The sequence below is a fragment of the Pteropus alecto genome, unplaced genomic scaffold (assembly GCF_000325575.1).
Source record: "Pteropus alecto unplaced genomic scaffold, ASM32557v1 scaffold103, whole genome shotgun sequence".
Classification (NCBI taxonomy): domain Eukaryota; kingdom Metazoa; phylum Chordata; class Mammalia; order Chiroptera; family Pteropodidae; genus Pteropus; species Pteropus alecto.
In genome coordinates this window covers 1677349-1684508 of record NW_006436288.1, presented here as the reverse complement: position 1 = coordinate 1684508, position 7160 = coordinate 1677349, and the positions used below count along the sequence as shown (strand labels likewise).

The following is a 7160-nucleotide window of genomic DNA, read 5'->3' as shown; positions in this document are numbered from 1 at the left end:
AAAAAATATTCCTTCTTGAGAAAAACAAAGTAGAGATGTATACTCCCTGTACAAAATTGCTTCCCTCGTTTTTTTCATCCTTTTTTGCAAGTTTCATACACCACGTCACTTACCCATGCAAATATCTTATATATATTTTTTTGGTAAAAACCTGTTCTTACAACACCTTTTGTTTCTGTCCTAAAAAATTCATTTTTCTCTACAAATAATAATGGCTTTGTATATTTTTGCCCTTAGATTATTTCTGACACTTGACTTTTGACTTCCTTCTCTATAAATGTTCCTGCCCTGTAGCTTTATAAACTCTTGCTCTGTTAACAATTTTACCCTTAATAGAAATAGGTTCTTTAGATTCCCTTTCCACCATTCTGCATTCATCTATTAATTCCCAACTCTCCAGTCTTTAAGATTCCCAGCAATCCTGGCATTTACAGGGTTGCATTTTAAAGGAGTTTTGAGAAATACTGTACATCTACTATTCCCTGTGGTTGAAATGGAGCCATGGCTGGAGATGGATACAGCACATGTGCTTAAAGGCCACATAAATAAGATTCTGTAATATTTGGGAGGCTAGGTCATGGTAAATGCTTTTCTCAGGCTGGACCTTAATGAAATACTGGCTAAAATTCATGCATAGAGATAGAGGTTGCTTATATAAATGAGGAGACTTGTTTTAAAAAATAGCTGTGTGGTGAATAAGAAATTAGACACCATGTAGATAAAAAAATTATATTTCTCACTGTGGCTGTACTTCGCTAAATTCACTTTTGGGTGTTACCTTTGGTCTCTCCAGATCAGGATGGGCATCATCTAAGTAGTTAAAGATATGCGACTGTTCTAGGTCATTATTTCTCCAACTGAGTAAGTAAAGACAGTGACTGGGCAACAAGTTCCTGGAAAAAGAAGCTTCTTGTTTTGGCGATACCAGTTCTTTTGGGTATTGAATAAAAGGTTTGAAAATATTAGCACTGGGAGAAGAAATAGCAAAATAATGCCTGCGATAACAATAGCTAACATTTATTGAAGTCTTATTATGTTCCAGTGGTCGTGACTGCTCATTGAATTCTCATAGCAGTCTTATGAGGTGTGTGATATTACTTTAACAGCTGAGAAACTGAGGTGCAGAGAGATTACTTACCCAAGATCGAGCAGCCAAGAACGGGTAGAGCTGTGAGCAGCTGAGTTCGGAAGTGTGGCTCTAGAGCAGTGCAGCTCGGTGTATTAGCCACTCCAGCACTTTAAATGTGGCCAGTCTGAATTGAGAGATGTCGTGAGCATAAAATAACATGTTGAGAATTGGAGATTTTGTAGGATGTTGATCACCCCATTAGTAACTTGTATATCAATTACACATTAAAATAATATTTTGGATATATTGAGTTAAGGGAAATACAAAAATTAAGTTCACCTGCTTCTTTTTATTTATTTTAATGTTTACTAGACAACTTAAAATTACATAAGTGGCTCACACTGTATTTTTGTCGGATAGTGCTGTTCCAGGGATTAACTGCTTTTTGCCAACAAACAAGCAAGCTTGAGTTTTGGTAATATCCGTAAAGTTAAAAAGGAATGAGCATAGAACAGAGCAGCTTGATGGGTTCAATTGGGTCCTGTGAGGAAAGGAGGCTGCTTATAGGATGGATTATAAAGGTCACAGAGTCAATTTGGGGCAACTCTGAAGTTGTTAATTTCTCCCTGAAACTAAGAGAAAATATTTGGTCAAGAATGAATTGGTTTCCTAGAGACCAACAAAAATCGCAAGAGCATTGGCCTTGGACCAAAATATAAAACCAAAAGTGAACAATCAAATAAAGGGCAGGATGACCTAAAATAATGGGTTTCAGGTGATTTCACCACAGGGCGGCCTGGGGAGAGATGGAACAATATTTTTAGCCAAGTAAAGTGGGATCAAGTTGAGATCATTCCTGATGAGCTGCCAGACTAAGGTGCGACTGGTGAACACCAGTGTGGTTGTACAGTTGACCTTGAACAACACAGGTTTGAACTACACAGGTCCACTTATACACAATTTTTTTTTTTAAATAAATTAATGGTTGGCTTTCCTTATCCCCTAGTTTCGCATCTGTGGATTCAACTAACCGTGGGTCAAAAACAGTATTTTTTTCTGTGGTTGGGAATCCAAGGATGTAGCAGATTGACTGTATGCATTGTTCTAGACCATTTTATATAAGGGAGTTGAGCATCCACTGATTTGGTATCTGCAGGAAGTCCTGGAACCAATCCCCCAAGGATACAGAGGGACAACTGTAGCTAAGTTTTTGGAGAGTCAAAAGTTATAATGTGGATTTTTGACTGTGCTGGGGGTTGGTGCCCCTCACCCCTGCATTGTTCAAGGGTCCATTGTATTTCTCTACCAGTTGGTAAACAGTGGCTGCTCTGGAGCCTCTGAGCACACCCAGTCCTTCCTCTAGGTTTTCTCACAAGTCATCACCTAAAAGGCTAATACCTGACAGGGCAGGGGCCCAAGACCCTTTGCCATCCCTAAGACCACCTTCTGATTGGCTGGCAAAAGTGTCAGTTGTTAGAGATTTTGAGTGTTATCTGTGTTTAAGTGGAACTACAATTTGTAACTTCTCTAATGTCATGTAATTTGTACCATCATGTAATATGATCAGAGTGAGTTATATTCTCTAGAATAGCTCACTCTGATCATATTACATCAGAAGGGACAACTTGAAAAATCCACCTGGGGTAGAAGCTGAGTTTGAGAGACTTTGGAGTGGGAAAAACTGTTCTGTTTGGATACAGGAAGAATTACATGAGTAAAGTATAAATAAAAACATATATGCATATACAGAGTCTCCAGAATAGAACAGTAGAGGAAGAGGGGGATGCACAAGAGTGTGCAACGGCCATGGCGATGGGACAGGTCCACTGCATCGGTAATGAGGCCCCTAGTCAAATCTTATGTGAAATTACCAGGCCCACAGGATGGATGAAACAGATGGGTTTTTCCTTTTTATGTATATACGGTTAAGGCTGGACTACAAATTTCAATTGGTCTGGGTAGAATAGCAGGAGACAATCAAGGCAAACATAGGAACTCTGAGAGTGACTGAGAGAAAGTAAGCCACAGGAGTTATAACAAATTTAAGAAAGATTTTTGACTGTGCCAGCCTAAGAATTGATATTTGGATCAAAATCAGTAAGACTGCCCAAGGGTAAGGGGCACTACCTGACATGTGGGCTACAAGCACATACTTAGCACCTCAAATATATGTTGCATATGTTCCGAATATCAGTGTACTTTGGAAAGAGAACAAAGGAGAAAGGCTAACGAATACAGCTTTGAAGGCGAGATTGGCCCAGGTGCCAGTGATGGAAACATAACCAAATGATGTGGCACCCCCTCTTATTTAGGGCCTTTTATCCCAGCCGCTGTAGATCTTGGCAGCCATGATTGTTCTTGTTCTTCAGAGGCCAAGGGGGGATTGTAGAATAGTTCGAGGCAGTGGGTTAGTGACTTCCTTTAACTCTTCCTTCTGCCTCCTCTTCTTTTCCCAACTTGACTTGCCTTTCCTGCAGTTTCTTGGTACAAGCGAGGTGGGTTGAAATTGGCATGGAAAAGAAGAAGTCCAAAGGCTGGAAACTATTGAGTGGCCAGGATGAAGATGGAAGTTTGGTGTGGTGACCAAACACTTCTTTTTTGAGAAAAAGAAGTGTTCTTTACGAAGTTGGTGAAAGGAAGCTCTTGGTTCCTGCTCACCCCTATTCTTGGCCTCATTTTTTACTCTCTGGCTTCTCTTGTTGACTTTCTGTTCTTAGAACCAAAAGGGGGCATTCCAGAGGTGACTTGGGGTGAAGCATCCATATCTAGAGCTGTTCTTACTCAGGTTCTTCTTCTTTTTTTTTTTTTTCTTTTTTCTTTTTTTGCTTCCAGGTCAGGACAGAGACAGGGCCACTAGGTTAATGGAATGGGGCTCAGGATTATCTTGGCTTTGAGAACACGGCACCTTTGGGACTCCCATTAGTGTGTCCTTGCTCTCTCCTTCCATTCTTCCCCTCCCCCATTCTCCCCTCCACATCATCATACATTGTGCAATACAAGCAGTAGAACTAAAGCCCTATTCATTAAAGTATACAGGTGGGCAATGAAAGGATAGAAGACTATGAATATGCTCATTTTAAGAAGTTTTGGGGCCTCACTTCTTATCTCTTTTGCTTGCTTTGCTTTGATGCTCTCACTGTCTTTTATTTTTTCTCTTTATTTTGTTTCCTATTCATCTTTCTATCCTGAAGTTTTCTGTTTAATCTTGTCTCTAGTTTAATCCATATTAATTCCTACTCCAAAAACCCATAAACTTTTATTAGTGTTAATCTAGTTTATTTTAGTTCTTTTCCAATAAAATGACAAAAAAATGAACTAGCACATGTGCACTGTAATATAAGCTTGTATTAATTTGTTCCCTCACAGTAATTTTCAAGGACTTCTCATTTCCTGCATCGAGTTCAAACTCTATAACCAGTTTTCCCATTTGCAAATAAGAATACCATTTTATGTGAAGACAAATATATGTGGCTAATAAACATGAAAAATGTTTAGCCTCACCATAATGAAAAATAGGGAAATGAAAACAACAATGACATTACATTTTTCACCTACCAAATTGGCAAAAATTTTAAAGAATATATTAACTATGGAGTATAGTGAGATCAGCACTTTCATACATTGCTACAAGAGTGTAAAATGATATGACATTTTTGGAAAACAATGTGTAAAAATGTATCAATGACTTTAAAAAGTTTATATCCTTGACTGATTCGTCCCTGATTCTACTTCTGAGAGACTGTCTTCATAATATTAGATGTGCAGATAAAAAAGTGCAAACAAATATAATCCTACTATATATTGAGCTCTTACTCTGTGTCTACTGCTATGCTAAGTACTTCACAGGCATCATCTCATTTACCCTTTGAGACAGGTGCATTATTGACACAGTTTAGTGACCCAAAGAAGCTAAGTAACTTGTCTAAGGTAACAAACAGCCTGTAGGTGGTAGAGTCGCATTCAAACCTAGACAGCCTTACACCACAGAGCTGCTCTTAATCACCACACTGCAATGCAGTATAGCGCTTACCTATGATATTACTCTCCTGTTTGCCTTTTGCTCCTCTGCCAGACCCCATTAAGCTTAGGCAAGAAGCTCTTGTCTCTGTCCTCAGTCTCCAACCCAATGTCCGGTGTTTATTAATTACTTAATAAATATCTGCTGAAGGAATAGTCTGACTGAACCTTCATTGCCCTCAGAACCAACTCCTCACTTCTGCTTAAACTGCTCCCACTCCTGGAATTGGCCTCTTGCACTATTAGTAACTGGTAATAATAATCACCACCCATCACCACCATCACCACCATCATCATCATCATCATCATTAACATCAACATCTTACATCTCTTCTATGAAAATCTGATTCCTGATCAGGTATGATCCCTTCCTTTTCTAAGCCCATAACAGTTGTTTTTATTCATTTTGCGATAATTACATTACACTTTGTGTTATTGTTATTTGTGTATTCCAGGTGTCAGAACTGTAAACTCTTTTTGATTAGGGATAATTTCCCATTGCTTTTTGCATCCTCCTTAGTGCCCAGGACAAGGTCTTTCATGTAGCGAGTGCTCAACGCATGTTATGTAATTAAATGCAAATTATGTCTTTAGAAGTAAATATATAAGGCTAGATTATTCATAAAACATTTCCATCAACTAGAGCACTTGATTAAAAAAAAAAAAAAAACTTTAGGAAAGCGCTGCAATGTTATGGCACCATTTTTTAAAAAAATGATATTTACTCTTACTTTGTGCATTTGACTTGGCAAGATTAGTAACACAGTGAGTGCTAATCCCTTCTGTGTCCCTTTATCCCAATTAAGGCAAGTAAAATCAGATTAAATGTCTCATCAGTTCCACTATTCCCATTCATATTACTCCTAGTTTCCATCCCTGGGATGAGCATCTCTGATGAAGTTAGCTTGGAACCACATTGGTTTCTGAGTACTGGGTAAATGAGCTGTAATTAACCATCTGGATGTTCACCTTTCACCTCATTATACTTCTTTTTTTTTCACTTTTGGATACAAACTCACTATAAAAATTAACTAAATTGGACCCAAAGTAGTTCTGTCTTTAATATGTGCAAAGGGTTTTTTACCCTTTTGTATGAGTCATCAGCTTGGGTAAAAAGGATTATACCTTTTCTTTTTTTCATTTACTGTTAAAACTTCCTTCTACCCAAATTAGCAGGAAAAGCAATTTCACCCTCTAAAGATTTCTCTAATATTCATCCCAGATTGTTCAAGAATGCTGAGTTTACTCAGGACATGGGTCAGCCTGATTCTATACCTCAGATGGAGAGAGAACCAGACTGTCGGAACAGTGTACTAGTAGACCTTGGCTTTTTTTTTTTTTTCCTAGTATATCTTGGGCTTATAATGTTTCAGGTTACATTCATTTCTTCATCTACTGTTCTCAAGACAGGACCTTTGTTCCAGTGTGTACATTTGGAAGGATTTCCAGATTCAGCCTGATGCTTTGTTGAAACTAGTCCTTCTGCATGACCTATAGCACCTATTATGCTGAGGTGGGTTCGCATCACAGATCCCCCATTGTCTCATGGAGAAGTCTACCTAATCTACCTTTCCTAATCAATCTACAGAAGAGTTTCTAGTAATTTTGAAGGAGTTTGGGAGCATCAGTCTCTTTTCTCCCAATAGAATCCTTGACTCCTCACTACTTTCCCCACCTCTCCCTTAGGGAACAGTGTTATCCATACCAAGAGGGATAATTTTGTTATGCTCCCAAAGCCTTCTTTTACTTCTCCCCCAGAAAAGATGTTTGTTTCCTTTTGGGAGTTTCTGGGAAGAGGCAGATTTCTTTTCCAATGTATCCACCTTAATGAAGAAACAGCCAACAACTTTTACTAAACTTTATTAAGTTCCATGTCACCATGACCCGCCTCCTGTGTACTTAACTGATGGGTACTCTGTATGCATAGATCTTTCTGTGTTGACTCCCTCCTGCCTTTCTTGCACATACACAGCAATGTAGTACATATGTGTATATGGACAGGCTCACAACTGAGAGCACATTAGCTATTTCAGATAATGTAAAATTTGAATTAGGGAAAATGAATAAAGAAAAT

At 38.5% G+C, this 7160-nt stretch overlaps 1 protein-coding gene across 1 annotated transcript in view; it reads left to right on the top strand.

The window, feature by feature from the left end:
* GRIN2B (glutamate ionotropic receptor NMDA type subunit 2B) overlaps positions 1-7160 on the top strand; it is a 387278-nt gene that overhangs the window by 190629 nt on the left and 189489 nt on the right. The window lies entirely within an intron of this gene.